This window comes from Aotus nancymaae, unplaced genomic scaffold (genome assembly GCF_030222135.1).
Source record: "Aotus nancymaae isolate 86718 unplaced genomic scaffold, 86718_ANA_hifiasm-v0.15.2.pri h1tg000004l, whole genome shotgun sequence".
In the NCBI taxonomy this organism is placed as follows: Eukaryota; Metazoa; Chordata; class Mammalia; order Primates; family Aotidae; genus Aotus; species Aotus nancymaae.
The window spans coordinates 46865504-46885837 of record NW_026988415.1 but is presented as its reverse complement, the minus strand read 5'-3'; positions in this window follow the sequence as shown (position 1 = coordinate 46885837).

Below are 20334 nucleotides of genomic sequence, written 5' to 3'. Positions count from 1 at the left end.
ATGGCCACTTATTATAGTTTATATAGTAAGTCAGCATTAGCTCTCTGATCCTCATCTGTAAAATTTATGTATTACATATAAATATTTATTATATAATTATATGTGTGTATATATATACTTGTTATATTTATATACACACATACATGTATACCCATGATCATAGGTTATAAACATTAATAATATATAATTATAAAGTGCCTGCCATATAGTAGGTTCTCATAGCAAATTTAGTGGGCATAAATTTTTCTCCACACAGTTTTGCATATTAGAAACATCAATTTTTATTTTAAATTTAACCAGATTTTACTCTGAGCCCTCATTCTACTGTACCTGCAGTAAATTAAATGACCTTCACTACTGTATATCCCAACAGTCTCACATAGAGCAGAACACTAGAGAAGGTTACTGATTATAGGTTTACACCAGTCACCACTTATAAATTCACATTGGCCTTTTAAAATTGGACCACTGAATAGCTTTTGTACAATCCTGGACATAGGAATCTTTGTGAAAAATAGGCTGTACCTCTCCTTTCAGTTAAGCTCTCTGGAAAGCCTCTTTAGTTGAGTCTCTCTGAAAGCCAGTCATCGTATTCATAAATTTGACAAGATAATACATGCCACCCCCAGGCAAAGCCACAAGATGGTCTATCTTCTAGAAATAAAAAAGAAAATGCAACAACAAAATATAACTATTTTTGTGTTTCTTGTAGAGAATAAGAAAAATAAATAACCCATACTATTTTCAGTGATCCTGCCCCACTGTTGTCATAATATATCCTCTCCAGACAAAAATGGCAAAGTAAGAGAAATGGGTCTTTCATTCTGATTTCTTCTCTGCTTCTCCTTTAGAGTCCTTCACTTCTACCCAGGTACTCAAAGCCCTATAGGTCTTGATGCCATATTCATGCCTATGGATACCAACTCATCTTGGTTTGCCCAGGCCTGTTAAAACTGAAAGTTCTGCATCCCAGGAAACCTCCCAATCTTAGGCAAACAGGGAAGATTAGTCACCCTAGGCATAACTTCCTTCCAGAGGTAGCACTCCATCTAATGATCTTTGGTTCCACTGTTAAAATCCATGCTCTCGTAGCTAGCTAATCTGATAAATAAATTCAAAGTAAGATATTAATGTATCACCTCTCTCTCTAAAAAATGCTGCAACTTAGCTAGGGCATACAAATCTTAACATAGATATGTTAGGTGGTATGGGAGAGCTGATGCCAGAAAAATACCAAGGGACCAAGGATATTTTCAGAGCACTTGAAATCTCAACACTTGGGTGCCATCTATTTGGCCTATAGGTGGAGCTAATACATGGGTCTAATGGAATTATTAGATTCTCAAACATCTTGCTTTAAAGAACAACCAAGGAAGTTAAAAAAATAAAGTAAAATATCTCATGTTCTCAGTTATAAGTGAGATCTAAAAAAGAATGTGGAGTGATAAACATTTGAGAATTGGAAAGGGGAGGATAGAAGGGAAGTGGATGATGAGAAATTACTTAATGGGTACAGTGCACCTTATCTAGGTGATTGATAAACTAAAAACCAAGACTTCACCACTACTCAATATATTCATGTAACAAAAATGCACTTGTACCCCTTAAATTTGTTATTCACCTGGATCTCATCCCAGAGCCAGCAAGTCAAAATTCCTGTAGTGGGGAGTGACCCAGGACTCAGGAACTGGATTTTGTTTTTAAAGTTCCCTAGGTGATTTTAGTGTGCAGTCAAGGTGGAGAGCCACTGTCTTAGAGCCCTTGAGAGTTTAGGCAAGCAGTCATATACTTTTCTTCATGAATAAAGTAAAAATGGGAAACTAAGGACTGCCTTTATTAGATTTTTGCAAAGACTGATCAATTCCTCCTTGCCAATTGCATTGCATCCCACAATAAAAACACTGTAATAGATGGTTACATAATGTTTGAGAGTAAGAGTCCTCTGGTATCTTCACCATTATCTTCTGGACACCATATTATGCCTTATTTATAGATATCCAATTCTCAATCACACCTGTACTAGAGATGTGCACTCAGTATATGCTTCAGTGTCCATCACATGACCTTGGAACCTGGTCTATAATAATTAGCAACCTGGTGAAAAGGCAAGTTACAAGGCATTCCTGGTACCTGCTGAATCTGGAAATGTCCATAATAGTACCCATTTGAACTGCTGTTTGTTCTGCCTTTGCTGGGTCTTGACAAGCTGTGTTAAGAAGTCTCTGATACTTTCTTGCAAATTCAAGCAGATGCTTCCCATCTTATGACTCAATGACGCATAATACAAACCTAAAGCAGTAAAATTGAGGGCACTTAAGTTTTTAATCAAATTAGAAGTCCATGACTTGACTTCTGCAGTACTAGCACTAAAGGTGGCAAATAGAACCCTGGCTCAGAGGATTTTAATCTCAGTCTTGACAGGGAAGAGCCTACCTGTTTTTCTTGAGAAGCATTTTGCCTTCATTGCCTCTTTAATTCTTTTGAGATCATAAATGTGATTGCTCAGTGGTGATGTGTTGTGCTGATAGATGCACTTGCCCATTAAGTTTGGCCCTAGACTATCATCAAATTTCCCATAGTGCATCTAGCAACTTTCATTACTGACTTGGGTCAGAGTGAAATTATCAGGCTAGAGCTAAAGTCCCTTGACCCAGTTCATTTCTCTTTGCTGTCATTCTGCAAGGGATTTCATTTTTTTCCTTATAGAATTTTGCTACAGAATCTGAGAAGGTTAGGAAAATAGGATATTCAGATGAAAAGAAGATAATGATAACTGAATCTCTATCCCACGCCATCTCGTCCCCAAACTAATCAATTTTTTATGTTGCTAATTGTCTCAATTCTTATCTTTATAATAAATTTTCAGAAACACAAAATGGTTACATGATTTTCTGTGAAACTAGGACTTAGTGTCTGATACTCTCTAAACAGATACATAACCCTCTGACAGAATGATTCTGTAAGGATCACAGACAACAACCAGCATCCCTTCACTGACAGCAGATGGATCAAGTGAAAAGAGTTGCACCCAAAAGGCCATGTTGTGTGTTATGCAACTAGCAAAGTCCCTAATCACCACCCATTATGGCTTAAGAAGGAAAAGTATTGTATAACTGAGAACATCCAGTTAATAAATATTTCTTTATTACCTACTATGTATAAGTCATGGAATACCCAAGTTGGATAATATGCAATCTATGTCCTCGGTATATTAATGTACAAGAAGAAATAACCTAGGAAGAGCCAACGTTAAGTTCAAGTCTAAAGGCAGAAAAAGACCAGTGTTCCAGGTCAAAAGCAGTCAGGCATGAGAAGTGCCGTTTTATTCATGGGAGGTTCAACCATTTTTGTTCTACCTTCAACTGACTGAATGAGGCCCACCCACATGAAGGTGAGAAATAGTAGTAAACAGGAGCTCTCTATAGTTTGGCATTCTCTGGCTTGCATTGGAACAATTGTGGTTCCTGGATTTTTTTTTTTTTCAGACAATTTCATTGAAAGAGGAAAAGAAAAAAGAAAGTTGGAGAGAGATCCAAGATGGCCGATTACTAGCAGCTCAGGATTGTATCTCCCAGTGAAAGCACAGAGAATGAGAGGACATCACACTTTCAGGTGAATTTTTGTTGCTCACAGACCAGGAGATTCCCAGCAGAGGAGCCCCATGGGTTGCCAGCGCAACTCTTGTGGCCGGCGCAGCGGTTTTGCCGGCACCTCTGTGCGGCAGTTCTTGGTGCAGAGTGAGTGAGACTGGGTCCCCTTTTGGTTGACGTCTGGAGCTCCAGGAAGGCAGAGTCGCCTATTCAGCTGACTGAAAAAGGGACTCAAGAAGAAAGCCAGACCGGAGATTCCTGGGCAGAAAAGCACCATGAATCTTAACGCCGCTGTTTTAGCCAGTGCAGTGGGTTGCTCAGATTCCGGTGCCGGGAATCAACAAAGTGGATGTCCACTCAGAGACCTAATTTGAAAGTTGGTAATTATAAAGACAACAGGTGGATAAATTTACAATGATGGAAAGAAACCAGCGTAAAAAGGCTGAGAATACCCAAAATCAGAATGTCTCTCCCTCTACAGAGGATCACAGTTCCTCATCAACAAGGGAACAAGGCCTGATAGAGGATGAGTGCGTTCCATTAACAGAATTAGGCTTCAAAAGATGGATAACAAGAAACTTCTGTGAGTTAAAAGAACCTGTTCTAGCCCAATGTAAAGAAACTAAGAACCTTGAAAAAAGGTTTGATGAAATCCTAACGAGAATAGACAATCTAGAGAGGAATATAAGTGAATTAATAGAACTGAAGAATACAATATGAGAACTCTGCAAAGTATGCACAGGTTTTAACAGTTGAATTGATCAAGCAGAAGGATATCAGAGGTCGAAGACCAACTTAATGAAATGAAACGAGAAGACAAGATTAGAGAAGAAAGAGTAAAAAGGAATGAGCAAAGTCTCCAAGAAATATGGGACTATGTGAAAAGACCTAATTTACATTTCATAGGTGTACCTGAATGTCATGAAGAGAATGAATCCAAGCTGGAAAATATTCTTCAGGATATTATTCAGGAAAACTTTCCTAACCTAGTAAGGCAGGATAATACTCAACTCCAGGTAATACAGAGAACACCACAAAGATATTCCTCAAATAGAGCAACCCCAAGACATATAATCGTTAGATTCACCAGGGTTGAAATAAAGGAGAAAATTCTAAGGGCAACTAGAGAGAAAGGTCAGGTTACCCATAAAGGGAAGCCTATCAGACTCACAGCAGATCTCTCAGCTGAAACCCTACAAACTAGAAGAGAGTGGGGGTCAATATTCAATATCCTCAAAGAAAAGAATTTTCAACCCAGAATCTCATATCCAGCCAAACTAAGCTTCATAAATGAAGGAAAAATAAAATTTTTCACAAACAAGCAAGCACTCAGAGATTTCATCACCACCAGGCCTGCTTTACAAGAGCTTCTGAAAGAAGCACTATACACAGAAAGGAACAACCAGTATCAGTCATCCCAAAAACTTACCAAAAGGTAAAGAGTATCTCCATAATGAAGAATCTATATCAACTAATAGGTAAAATAGCCAGCTAGCATTAAACAACAATATTAAACTCACAAATATCAATAATAATCCTAAATTTAAATGGATTAAATGCCCCAATCAAAGATACAGACAGGCAAATTGAATAAAAAGTCAAAACCCATCGATACGCTGTATCCAGATCCATCTCATAAGCAAGGACACACAAAGACTCAAAAGAAAGGGTTGGTGGAAGACTCACCAATCAAATGGAGAGAAAAAAAAAAACAAAACAGGAGTTGTAACTTTCTTCTCTGACAAAATAGACTTTAATAGTAACAAAGACTAAAAGAAACAAAGAAGGACATTACATAATGGTAAAAGGATCAATGCAACAACAGGTGTCAATGATCATAAATATATATGCACCCGATACAGGAGCACCCAGATACATAAGACAAGTTCTTAATGACTTATAAAGAGACTTGGACTCCCACACAATAATAGCAGGAGACTTTGACACCACATTGTTAATATTGGATGGATCAACGAGATAGAAAATTAACAGGGACATCTATGATTTGAACTCAGACCTGGAACAAGTAAAGTCAGTGAATATTTATAGAATTCTTCACCCCAGGTCCACAGAGCATACATTTTTCTCAGAATCACATTACAACTATTTTGAAAGTGACCACATAATTGGAAGTAAATCACTCTTCAGCATTTGCATAGCATTTCACAGACTTAAATGAAACATTGGTTGACTGTTTGTTTGTTATTTTCTTCCCTCATTCCTTCCTGTCTCTACTGTTAAGCACAATTATCTGCATAAAAGAGGTTTTTAATACCTATTTTTAGATTGCATTCCAGCCTGGGCAATAGACCAAGACTCCTGTTCTCTCTCCCCTTTTATCTTTCTCTTTCTTTAAAAAAAAAAAAAAAAAAAAAGAAAGAAAGTCAACTTATTTTCATGCCCCACCTCAATAAAATACTAAGTCAAACGTTGGCTCTTCCTAGCTCTTGACCCTGGCAGCTCTTAGACTAGAAGTGCACTGCAATCTGCTTTACTCAGCCTACCAGTTCAAATGTTCATCTCATCTAAAAAGACCCTCACAAACACACCCAGAAGAACATTTGACCAACTGTTCCAAGTCAAGTTGACACATAAAACTAACCATGACACTAATGAAAGATTGGTCGAAAGTGTTTTTTGAGTCTATGATTCAAAGCCAGAAGTCTAGGTGTGGAAAAATCGATTAATTTCATATCAATTATTATAAAAGTCACATAAAATATTACCTGAAGAAGAAAATGAGAATCACCAGAAAGAGTGATTATTCAAATCACTGATAAGGATTCTATTAATTCACATGCTATAAAATTTCAGGAGTGTCAATAAAATACTAAATCAAAGTGCCTAGACCTGTCACTAGGTATATGACTCTTGATCTTATTTCAAAATACTTGCACAATGAGCTGGCACAGCCAATTGTTATCTTCTTGATCTACTTTCTTCTCAAAAAGTAGATGTTTCTCTTAGTAGGTATTATACTTAGTAAATATTTAGTAGAATACTAGTAGGGGTAGGGAGGGGTGTAGTAAATAAATGAGTGGGTGAAATCAACATCCAAAACACTATCTGACCCATGAGAAAGTAAAGAAGAGAACAAAGACCGCAACACATTACTACTAGTATTAGCAATGTTTCAAAAACCTGAAACCGTGGTTAGCCGCAGAAACAGAGAAGGAAGCCTCATACTCCAGCATTTTCCCACTGGATGTTATCAGAGGTGGGACATGAAAACAAGTTGACTTTCTTTTTTCTTTTCCTCTTTCAGTGAAATGGTCTGGAAAAAAAAATAATGCAGGAACCACAGTTGTGCCAAAGCAAGCCAGAGAATGCCAAACTAGAGAGAGCTCCTGTTTACTACTGTTTCCACCAAGCAATATGCTTACCATTTATGGAAGAGTCACAAAGCAACTAAAGTGAACTCACACTTTAGTGATATATTGTTCTGTGTAATTGGTTCTTGAACATTTTTGCAAGTTTTATCCAAGAGGTTAGGAAATACTGTTATGCCTTATTGCCTATTATCTAACTCAGCTTTATGATGACATACTCTTCCTTTCTGAATACTTTACCTTTCCAACTGGTGAGACAATAAAAAAGAGGCTTTCCGTTAAAAAATATTTTCCTTGCCACTATTCTGATTCCTCATTCAGCATCACTACTTCACAAATCAAACAATCATATTCCACAGTATGTCCGATAAAGGAATACAAACAGGTGAAAACTGCTAACTTATTTCTCTCTTTAATGATGCTACAGAGGCAAATATAGCTGTTTTCCTACAGATGATGAAAGTGGAATAAATAGACAAATATGTGCAATAGACACAAATTGCAAATATTACATGTTTACCAGGACTTGAATGATTGGTGAGTTACTGTATGGAGCACATCCCTAGTTACGATGAATGACATTGCATAAAACAAAGCTCTGAGGGAAATTTAAAATGAAGAGTTAGGAAAGAAATTAACCACCTCTAGACCCTAAAATATAGCTCTATTTAAGAACACACTATACAACAAGTCATCCTTTTTTCCAGGAAATTTAACTTTCAAATGTAAAACCTGTGGCTTTTGCCTTTCAAATTGGCAAATATTTTTAAATGGTCATAGCCAGTGACTGTAAAGGTACAGAGAAACAGATACTCTTATTCATAACTGGAAGAAAATATAAACTACAAAGAAGGAATTTTACAATTTTCCAACATATATCAAAAGCCTTAACAATGTATACACTCTTTGCCCCAGCGATTTCTCACCTAGAAATGTTTCATAAGAAAATATTATAGAAGTGCAAAAATTAGAAAATAATAACTATAAAACTATTCATTACAGTATTTGGTATAGAAAAGTTAGAAACAATATATTTGTGCAGTTATAAGGATATCAGTTAAACATATTATTGTGTATCGATATGATAGAATAAGGCTACAAAATGTACTGTAAAAGTTTAAAGAGATGAAAAAAACCCGTGATATAGTAAGTGAAAAAAGTGAGTTACCAAAGAGTATGATCCAATTTTTACAAAAGTATATAAAATATTAACACTAATTTCTCTTGATAATAAACTTGAGTGATTTTATTTACTTTTTCTTGTCTGTATTTTCAATAATCATCATTTACTATTTTTAAATTAGAAAAAATATATTTTAAAAATTAGCGATCTGAAATTTTATTCAGAGTCTGTCTCACAGGGAAAAAAGCTAAAGCAAAGCACTTCTAACTAGAATCCTTGGTAGTTTTCTATAAATGTTAGCAAGATGAAATAGCCCAATCAGAGGTTGAACAATTCTGCACACAGATTTTCAATCAACAAATAAATTGCCATTGTTAAATATTTCAATTTTCAGTGGTTTGATATTTTCCGAGATGATAATACTTAATTCTGAAAACATCAGTATATTTAACAAAATGTGGGTTATATAATATTGCTAGTTGACTTGAAACAAATAAAAAATATGGAGTCAAAGATATGAATGAGAATTTGAGCAAAGGATAGGAGTAAGATGACATGAAAGCTGCCTACCCCATCTTTTAGGGCTAGGCTTCTTATCTAATCTCAAATATTTCTTATTCACAGTTAAACAATATATCATCATAAATTTTTTCTACTGTTCCCTGGTAAATTTTTTCTACTGTTCTCATTTTGACCCAAAACTAAATCCTAAAGCCCATTTTTATAGAATAAATCAAACTGTCAATTCCCTGCTTGAATCTACAGGCTTAGTCAGCAAACAGCCTGTGTATTGATAGCCTTGCTCTCATACGAATTTCACGCTGAGCTGTGTCATCCTGGTCCATATTTGGGTAGGAGATTTCTAGTCTAGGAGCAAGTAAGAAAACAGCTAATGGGAATCATTCTTCTAAATAAGCAATCCCCACTTTGATTTTCAAAAACACTTTTCCTTTCAAAACCAGGTTGCCATTCATCACTAGTAAAGATATGACTTATTATTTCAGGAACCTGATGGGAGAAGTCTGATACCTCCACTAGGTATCAGGCAAAATAGGCTAGTTTATGCTGCAGTAGGGATAACAAATATAAAAACACTAAAATATCAGTGGTTTAAAATAATAAATGTGTATTTTCTGCTGATGCTACATTTCTCTCATGGGTTGCTGGAGGTGAAGGTGGTACTAGAAGAATGATTTTCTCATTGTAGTTACTCAGGGATCTCCCAGGGATTCAGGCTTAGAATGCAGCCACCATCTGGAAAATCTCCAGCCAGGGAGAGACAGAGGGAAATAAATCTACACAGCATCTCACTCAGGCAATTAAATGTTCTATCCTTTCTGGTCCTGAAATGAGGTATGTCACTTCTGCTCACAATCCGTTGGCCAAGACTATACAGTTCCACCAAACCACTAGGGAGTCAGGAAGCACAATCTTAAAATGGGCACAGAAAGGAGAGGAATGACAATTATTTGCAGAAAAGCACCAATGACTATCTGCTATGGTTTGGATGTTTCTCTCCTCCAAACCTAGTGTTGAAATTTGATCCCCAGTGTTGAAGATGGGGCTAAATGTGAGGTCTTTAGGTCATGGGGACAGGTCCTTCATGAATAGATTAATGCCCTTCTTTAATAGTGACAATTTTCACTCCATTGCTTCCCAAGAGAGATGACTGTTAAAAAAAAGAGTCTGGCATCTGCCCCCATTTTTTCTCCTTGCTTCCTCTCTCGCCATGTTATCTCTATACAGCCAGTTCCCCTTCACCTTCTACCATGAGTGGAAACAGCTTGAGTCCTCCACTGGATGCAGATGCCCAATCCTGAATATTCAAGTCATCAGAATCATTAGCCAAATAAGTCTTTTTTCTTTATAGATTACCCAGCCTCAGGTGTTTCTTTATAGCAACAGCAACACGTAAAGGACTAAGATACTATCATACCAAATTTTTCATTCAATCATTTCAATTTCAGTTTGCCAAAGCTGTTTTGTGTGTATGTCTGCATATATGTGTGTGGAAGAGGATGCTTTACTTACATACTTCTAATTTATCATTCTCCCTTCTCCTTAGTTTCATTTTCCCAATTTCTCCTCATCTTTTTTATGCTGTTCATTTGGTAATACAGTCTTTTGGCAAATATTGGTGGTGTTCAGTAATAACTTTATGAATAACTCTCATTATACACTGCCATGCTGTCTGTTCCCTTAGGTCACATCATTTAAGATTGGAAGGTGGTTAATCAAAAGCTTTAAAATGACTAAAATTCCTAGACAAATACTCACAAATTTATTTCATAACTAAGAGCTGTTGCAACATATCAACAAACAGAAATGGGGTACTAAACAGGATGCAAAAACAGAAATTCAACACTAGTGAACAAGTCAAGGGCCTGGATACTGAAACTGAAGTACAATGTTTAGTTTATTTACAAGGATAAGGAAATATTCCAGTCACCGGGACAATACCAGACACTAGATGAGCATCAGAATATGTTGCTGAAGCGTGGAAGCACTAGACCAAACCTCCCTTAACTCCTTCTGAATAAAAATAGGCTTAGTGTTCCCAGAGACTAAGGCAAAAGTATTCCTGATATTTGGGAAGAAATGGCTCTAGGAACTGAAAGGATGTAGAAGTAGAGCCTCAAGCAGATGGACTCCACCAGGAGTCAAATATCAAACCTGAACCAGGAAAGAATAGCAAATGTGTGAATCTGGCTTTATACAATTCAATGAGTGCTAAGAATCTTGTACTGGAACCAACTATGACATCTGCCAACTTACATTGCCTTTCAAAACTGTTCATACCAAGAAAAACCTGTCCATATCTACAAACTACCATGAATTTATAGCCACTGGTTTGGTAATTCTAGTCTTTTCCCTCTATCTTATCTTTTCAGTTTCAGCTTATTTACCCCCATATTCTCTGAAGACTATATTTGGACCATATGCCTCTAGACTTCTTGCATTACCAATTGCCTTGGAAACAACATGAGCTTTGTACATCCTACATTGTTTCTTCATTAACTGTACATTTGTTCCTTTCCATTCACACAACTTTCTGATTAAACTTTTATCCTGATCATTGGTTTTACTGAACTTGGTTTGCTGCTTTGATTCAGACTTTCTTTCTCTGGTCCTTTAGTAGATCTTATTTCCTAAAAGCTTGCTTAAAACAAAACTACTCCCATTCTAGCTTCTTGATCGGCATCCATAATCTATTGCAGCAACACGATAGAACATTTGTTGCATATCTACTGTGCATCAAGATTGACTCTTAACAGTGTAAGTTAGGTGTTTGGATGGAAATCATGATCTCACTCTTTTTCAATTCCTAGATTTCTCTGCTCCCACTCACTCCATTCCAAAGAACTGGAATTTCCCCTAACCTTAAAATCATCGCTTTGCTATAGCAGATTTTTCTTCCTTATGAAGATGCAACAATTGATTAATGTTAGCTAGAGTAGATTAGTAGGGGACACAAATTAAGGTGATCCTCAAAGTCACTTCCCAGAAACAGCAATAATCTACAAATCATACTCAAGTTCCCCAAATTAGCAAGCATGCTAACTAAAGAAAGGAGATACACTTTCCTGGATCCATTCATATTAAAAGAAAGTGTAATTCTTAATCTTTTCCTCCAAGTAAAGGCTACTAAATTAAATGCAAGAAAAAACAAGTTATGAGAAAAAATATACTAATTTAAGATTCTACAAAATCTCACCAATTTCAGTCCTGAATAAACAAGGTCCATGGAGGAATTGTTTCCCAAATTTCATGACAACACACTTTTCAAATTGTTCTGTGAAATATTTCTCTTGCCAATAGGAACAAAAGAATGTGCAGGTGTGCATTAGTCATTGAGGTCTACCAGAAAACCAGCCCCCACCCATAGTTTCCAGGTGCAGTAGGAACCAGGGCATGGCTTGTAAGCTGTGGCAGAGCACTGAACTAAAGTGCTTGGAAAATTTCTTTTAAGAGTTGCCAGAGCTTGGTGGGTAAAGAAACTGATGGCAGTACTGATCTGTGGGTGTAGCTAGAAAGATAATAGAGGGATTAACAATCCCTTTTACACTGGACAAGCTGGAAAACTGTTCATTGACTTGTACCAGCAATTGCTATTTTGGGAACTAGACTTATTTGTCATTCTTTGTCTTGGATTTCTAGCCAGTTCAAAGCCTTGGCTGAGCTGCTTTCTCATCTCCCATTCAAAGGGTTTGACCTGGGGATAGAACACTTGGCAGCTTTTAATTAGTGCTCTGCAAGTCTTAGTGCAACACAGCCTTAATGACTGCTTTCCAGGACATTCACCTGTTTCTTTTTTATTTTTATTTTTTTTGACCCTTTCCTTGCTGAATATACTGAGGCCTCTTGCCTCTTCCAGCTGTGCACATTTTGGCTCTTTAAACTCCTTGTAATGGCTTAAAATATAAACCATGTTACTTAATGGTGAGTAACAAATACCCACTTATATGGAGGGCAATAATTTTAGAAACGTTCCCTCCCTCCGATCCTACTCATTCTGAACCTCTATGTGCTTACCCTATTTCTGTTTAGCTTTGAACCTTGCCTTGACCTGCCTTTAGTCTCAAAGCTTGACACATAGACTTGATATCTCTGGCATTATAACCTGTTTTCCCCAGTGGTCTTGTTTGACTTTCCCTTGGGTTCCTAGCACCTGTACTATTAATATCTTCAGTATGTGTCCTACTACAGATTTAATCCTGGAAATCCTGATACTGATTTTGGTCTTTTAATTAGCACCATAATCCTCAGTTCCTCAGAGGGTTTATTTTCTCTGAAAGGTAGAAGGCATGAACACACCTGTGATCATATTCTCCTGCCTCCCTGTCTAAATTTCAACCTATGACTGGCTTTCTTGAAAAGCACTCAGGCTTTAGAGTAAAAATTACCTGCAAGTGTGAATCTCAGTTCCACCACTGAATAATTGCATGGCCGTAGGCAAGTTACTTCACCTCTCTGAGCCATAAATTCTGTAAAATGAAAGTGTTATTTCCTCTATCAAGATCATATAACAGTTTAAAATATTTGCAAAGCATCTGGTCGATTTTAGGCACTCAATAAATTTAGTTCTCTTCTCTGAGTTAATCCACTAGTATCTTTTCCACCAACCAAGTACAGATAATATTTAAGATTCAGCCCTCTGGGGCACGACCACTCCATCACACCCATGATTAACAAAAGCATAATTCTAACACCATCAGTAACCAGGAATTTTGTATGAGCTAAAATATTAAGGAAAAATATTCAGAACGGAAGTCAGTAAGCAGAACAAAGAACATTGACAACCTAAATAATGAGTTGCCTTGGCCTAAGAGTTTTTATACACTGTCTGTTCGAACATTAGCCAATGACCAAACATGAATAATCTGAGGAGTTTCAATAGAGCTAAGTGGGAGCACATGGTTGAAATCAAGAGCTAAGAGGAAAGGATAGTGAAAGCTTATTTTAGACAATTACTCCAAAAGGAAGATCTTGAGATCAAGTGTGTCAGGATGAGCAGAGAGGGACTCTTTACTCACTGAGTAAGTTTCTTCTATTTCTAAGTATATTCAGGTCAAATTTATTATGCCACCAGTTAATGGAGAGGAATTGAACCCAAAACTTGAGCATATTAAGAACCACCAAACTCCAACCATGTAGCTGAGCACAGAGAAAAAGAAGGCACTACATAGACCTTTCAGACTATGTCTTCCAGACTTCTTATGATAACATGTAACTCGAAGATAATTAGGTTCTTCAAGAATCATTTCTTAGAATATTCTAGGCTTTTGTTGCCATTGCTTTTGGTATTTTAGTCATGAAGTCCTTGCCTACACCTATGTCCTGGGTGGTTTTGCCTAGGTTTTCTTCGAGTGTTTTTATGGTGTTAGGTCTATGTTTAAATCTTTAATCCATCCGGAGTTAATTTTAGTGTAAGGTGACAGGAAGGGGTCTAGTTTCTGCTTTCTGCACATTGCTAGCCAGTTTTCCCAACACCATTTATTAAACAGGGAATCCTTTCCCCATTGCTTGTTTTTGTCAGGTTTGTCAAAGATCAGATGGTTGTAGATGTGTGGCGTTGCTTCCGAGGCCTCTGTTCTGTTCCATTGGTCTATATCTCTGTTTTGGTACCAGTACCATGCTGTTTTGATTACTGTAGCCAAGATAGACAAACGGAATCTAATTAAACTTCAGAGCTTCTGTACAGCAAAAGAAACAATCATTAGAGTGAATTCGGCAACCAACAGAATGGGAAACAATTTTTGCAATCTACCCATCTGATAAAGGGCTAATATCCAGAATCTACAAAGAACTAAAACAGATTTACAAGAAAAAAACCCATTCAAAAGTGGGTAAAGGATATGAACAGACACTTCTCAAAAGAAGACATATATGAGGCCAACAAATATATGAAAAAATGCTCATCATCACTGGTCATTAGAGAAATGCAAATCAAAACCACATTGAGGTATCATCTCACACCAGTTAGAATGGCGATCATTAAAAAATCTGGAGACAACAGATGCTGAAGAAGATGTGGAGAAATAGGAATACTTTTACACTGTTGGTGGGAGTGTAAGTTAATTCAACCATGGTGGAAGACAGTGTGGCGATTCCTCAAGTATCTAGAAATAGAAATTCCACTTGACCCACAATCCCATTACTGGGTATATACCCAAATGATTATAAATCATTCTATTATAAAGACACATGCACATGTATGTTCATTGCAGCACTGTGTACCATAGCAAAGACCTGGAACCAACCCAAATGCCCATTGACGATAGACTGTACAAAGAAAATGTGGCACATATAGATCATGGAATACTACACAGCCATAAAAACTATGAGTCTGTGTCCTTTTTAGGGATTTCAATGAATCTGGAAACCATGATTCTCAGCAAACTGACACAAGAACAGAAAAACACTGCATGTTCTCATTCATAGGTGGGTGTTGAACAATGAGAACACATGGACTCAGGTAGAGGAGCATCACACACTGGGGTCAGTTGGAGTTGGTTAGGGGAGGGATAGTGGGGGGTAGGGAGGGTAAGGAGGGATAACGTGGGGAGAAATGCTGTATATAGATGAAGGGAGAATGGAGGCAGCAAACCACCTGATTTTGTATCCACCTATGCAACAATCCTGAATGATCTGCACATGTACCCCAGAACCTAAAGTACAATAAAAAAAAGAAAATTCTAGGCAACAAAAGTGTAGTAAAAAGCCTCCCTTCCCTATGTGGTAATGCTGGGGCTATCAATCACAGTGATCTGCCTCCCTGACAGTAGAGATGGCCATGTGACCGAAGTTCAGCCAAATGTAATACCATATCCTTGTAGGAGATTGGTTTATGTTTGGGTACACAACTCATATTGTACCAGAGCCTTTCCATAATATATAATATAGAAACAATAGGAAATAAAAGGGTTCTCTTCTGTTTGGCTTACCAAACATGAGGAAGTAGGCTTGGAGTAATCTTTCTTATTGTATAAAAATGTGGCACACATACACCATGGAATACTATGCAGCCATTAAAAGGATGAGTTCATGTCCTTTGCAGGGACATGGATGAATCTGGAAACCATCATTCTCAGCAAACTGACACAAGAACAGAAAACCAAATACCACATGTTCTCACTCTTAGGTGGGTGTTGAAAAATGGAAACACATGGACACAGGGAGGGGAACATCACACAATGGGGTCTGTTGGGGGTTGAGGGGCTAGGGTAGGGATAGCAGGGGTGGGGAGACAGGGGAGGGATAACAGTGGGAGAAATATCTAATGTAGGTGATGAGGGCATGGAGGCAGCAAATCACCATGGCATGTGTATACCTATGTAAAAATCCTGCAAGATCTGCACATGTACCCCAGAACTTAAAGTATAATTTAAAAAAAAAAGAAAAGAAAAAGCCTGACTGCCCCCCCACAAAAAAAAAACCAACGTTACAAAAGGAAACTAACTTGAAATAAGAAAGAATGACCAAATCCTGACAATATATTGTAAGTCTCTTGGTCCAGATAGGTCTCAGGCCAGAATCAACTCTAGGACTTATAGTTATATGAGCTGCTATGGAATGAGTGTTCATGCTCCCCCAAATTTGTGTGTTGAAATCCTAATCCTCAATGTGATGATATTTGGAGGTATGGTGTTTGAGAGGTGTTAAAGTCCTAAGGGTACAGTTTTCATGAATGGGATTAGTGACCCTATGAAAGACACCACAGAGAGATCTTTCACCTCTTCCAACATGTGAGGACACAGGAAGAAGACAGCCATCTATAAACCAAGAAGTGGACCCTCACCAGACACTGAATCCTATTGGGTGCCTTCTTATTGGACTTTCAGCCTCCAGAACTGTGAGAAATGAATGTGTGTTAAGTGCCCAGTAATTTGATATAATAGCCTGAACTAAGACATGAGCCAATAAAGTCCTTTGGCTTAAGTTCGTTTTCTATTGAGTTTTACTTACTTGCTACCACAAGATTACTCACTAAACCTCTTCAAGCCCAACTCCCTCCCCTACAATAATAAGACCTTGTTAGTTTGTTTGTTTGTTTGTTTGTTTGCTTGTTTTTGAGACGGAGTTTCGCTCGTTACCCAGGCTGGAGTGCAATGGCGCGATCTCGGCTCACGGCAACCTCTGCCTCCTGGGTTCAGGCAATTCTCCTTCCTCAGCCTCCTGAGTAGCTGGGATTACAGGCACGCGCCACCATGCCCAGCTAATTTTTTGTATTTTTTTTTAGTAGAGACGGGGTTTCACCATGTTGGCCAGGCTGGTCTCGATCTGTTGACCTCGTGATCCACCTGCCTTGCCCTTCCAAAGTGCTGGGATTACAGGCATGAGCCACCGTGCCCAGCCCAAGACCTTGTTTTTAAGAAAGAATAATAGCATTGTGTTAGACTACAATTTGGAATTATGGCAGCTGCTTTTACCAATTTGCTTACATTTTTTAATCCAAGTGTTTGCACACACGTAAATATTCTGAAATGTTAACATTTAAAATATTAAGTAAAATAAAATAATAATTACAAATCCCTAAATCCAGATAATGCTGGGTTCAGCATGAATTATTTCACATGCATCAAAATAAGTGCATAAGAGAAGCTTATTCACATGACAATTTAACCAGAGATTTTCCATTGTAAATCAAGTGAGATAATATTATAAAGTTTTGGGGGCTTTTGCTTTCAGTAAATTTTAATTAACTAATTAAAAATTTTAGGCTACATTAAGCTGAATATAGTAGAAAGACATATGTCTCTTTGGCATAACATATTTACTAAAACTCTATCAGAAGTAATAAACTCACAACAAGCCAGACAACCTGAAATACTCTCTAAATATTTGTTCTATAACTATTCCTCCCAGGATACAGATATCTTACATATCTTAAATATTTGAAATGTGCCACCTAAGCATAAGTTGTAACCACTTCTTCTGATTATGACAGAGTAGCATGTAGTGATTTTACTACACAATAAAAACACCTAGAAAAGCTAGATAAAATAGAAAAGAAAATCTGCCTGAAAGTTTCAAAGAGATTTGAAGACAGGAATTGAGGGGACCAAGATCCCAGAGAAAAGGTAAACTAACTGAGGAGAGCCCAATATTCTGCATGCCTTGGAACACTGGCTGATATGTAGGCTGTAACTAAGCAGATCAGAAAACAATTTAAAAGCTCAGTGAAGCTATCATCAACTTAATGGATCTAGGTAGAAAAATATGGAGTTCAAGGTCCTCAAAAGAGCTCAGGGAAACCCAATAATCCCTTGAGAGAAAGATACTTGGAGTGAAAGCAAATTAGAAGTAGGCCAATCTTCATAAAGTTTGAAATCCAGACTTGATTCACCATAGCTACTGTATGGATTAAGGTGTTAGCTCCCACTCTGGCTACTTGTCAAAAGACAAAGATTTTTCTCTTTGAAAGAATATCACATTATAGAGAAGCTCTACTGTTTTTATATACAATGTCTAGCATTCAATCAAAAATGAATTTAAGAGAGGTTTGGAAATGGCTGAAGAGAGGATTAATACACCAGGAGATAAATTAGTAAGAAATATCTAAGGTAAATCATGATAAAAATAAAGAATTGAAAAAACTGAAATCTGTAAGAAACATATAGGATGTAACAGAAACTCCTCACATGTATCTACTTGTTGTCCAGAGATAAAGGAGAAAGAAAATTGGACAAAAGTATTTGAAGATGGCATGGCCATCAATTTTTTCAATTGATTAAAAGCATCAAATCAAAGAGTTAAGAATTTTTGCAAACAATAAGTGAATAAAATAGAAAGAAACTCTATCTAGGCACACCATAGTAAAGCTATTGGCAACTGAAGAAAAAAAATCTTAAAAGCAGCCAAAGAAAACAGCCAACTTCTTGACAGAATGATGGAAGCCAGAAGACAACGGAATAATATCTTTAAAGTTCTGAATGAAAATAGCAGCCATCTTGAATTCTATTACCCAGTTAAAAAAAAAAAAAAAAACCTTCATAATTGAAGGCAAAATAAAAAGACACCTCTAGACAAATAAAATATATTTCAGTACCAGTAGACTCACACCAAAAAAAAAAAAAAATCCTAAAGAGAGTTCTTCAAACAGAAGGAAATGATTCCAAATGGGTACACAAAAATTCAGGAAATAATAAAAACTACTTGAAAGGCAGAATATATGGATAAATATAAATCAACATTAGCTATATGAAAGAATAATAGTAAATTGTGGACTTTAAATGTGTGTATAATTAAAATATATGATTACAATAATGCAAATGTGATAGAGGTAATTTGGGATTGTTATATGAGTAGTTGTAGTAGTAAAAGCATTATAAAGTCTTATAATTGTCAAAAAAATGTAGTCAAATACTAAATTATATCAGGGTATATGTGCATTATGATGTAATCTGTAGGTAATCACTAAAAGAATAGTAGAAGTGTGTATAAATAACAAGCAATTAGAAGTAAAATGGAATAAGAAAACATTAGGTTGATTCAAAAGAATGCAAAATAAAAGGGAACTGTATTATAGGAAATGCTGGATAAATATAAAACCAATGGCAAGATCACAATTTAAACCTAAGTATATCAGTAATTACATTAATTGTAGTAGACTATGCATTCCAATGAAAGAATAGTCGAGAAACCCAGGTGCTTGATACATGAAGATGTTAGCATTTACAAGACTTGTCCACTGAAGTTGTAAGTGACCTTGTATATGGGCCTAAGGCATATAAGACAAAGCATCAGCAACAGTTGATACACTACCAAGTGTACTCCTTGTTATATGTACCCATATGAAAACAAAAAAATGCACATGTGATCCAAAAAACATGAACAAGAATGGTCATAGCAGCAATCTTTATGAAAGCAAAAACATGGAAACAAAGACTGAATAAGTAAATTGTGGCATAATCATATTGTAGAATACTATATAAGCAATCAAAATAAACTAAAGCTACAACCAAAAATATAATTAAATGTTTAGATATGCAAGCCTAATATTCAGCTAAAAAAACAGAAAAGAGCATATAATGTGTGATTCATATACATAAGTTTCAAAAACTAAGCAAAATTAATCAACTGGGATAGAAGTCAGAATAGTGATTTGAGGAGAAGACATAGTGACTAGAAAGGGGCACCAGGGGAATCTCTGGGATACTGGTAATGAATTATTTCTATCTCAGTAGTGATTTTGTGGGTATGTTAGTTTTGCTAAAAATTCATCTATCTGTACACTAGTGACTTGTGAACTTTTCAGTAGGTACTTTAATATAAAGCTTGCTTAAAACAAAAATTGTTAACACAGAACAGATAATACATGGTGGAGTGTTTTAATCATTCATTTATCCTTTCAGTAATTATTTGTTGAGCACCTACTATAAGTTAATTTGCACTATAGCATTATGAAAGCAAGTATAGGCCAGGTGCATTGGCTCATGCTTGTAATCCCAACATTTTGGGGGACTGAGGTAGGAGGATGGCTTGAGCCCAGGAATTCAAGACCAACCCTGGCAACATAGCGAGACCCTGTCTCTACAAAAAAAATTTAAAAATTAGCTGGTTGTGGTGGTATGTTCTAGTAGTCTAGCTATTTTGGAGGCTGAGATGAGAGGAATGCTTGAGCCCAGGAGTTCGAGGTTACAGTCAGCTATGATCACTCCACTGCTCCCCAGCCTGGGCAGCAGAGAGAGACCCTGCCTCAAAAAAAAAAAAAAAGTATAAATACTGGTGTAGGCAGTATTTATTTTTATGATCTTTGATAAGTTCTTTGACCTTTATCTTCCATAAAAAC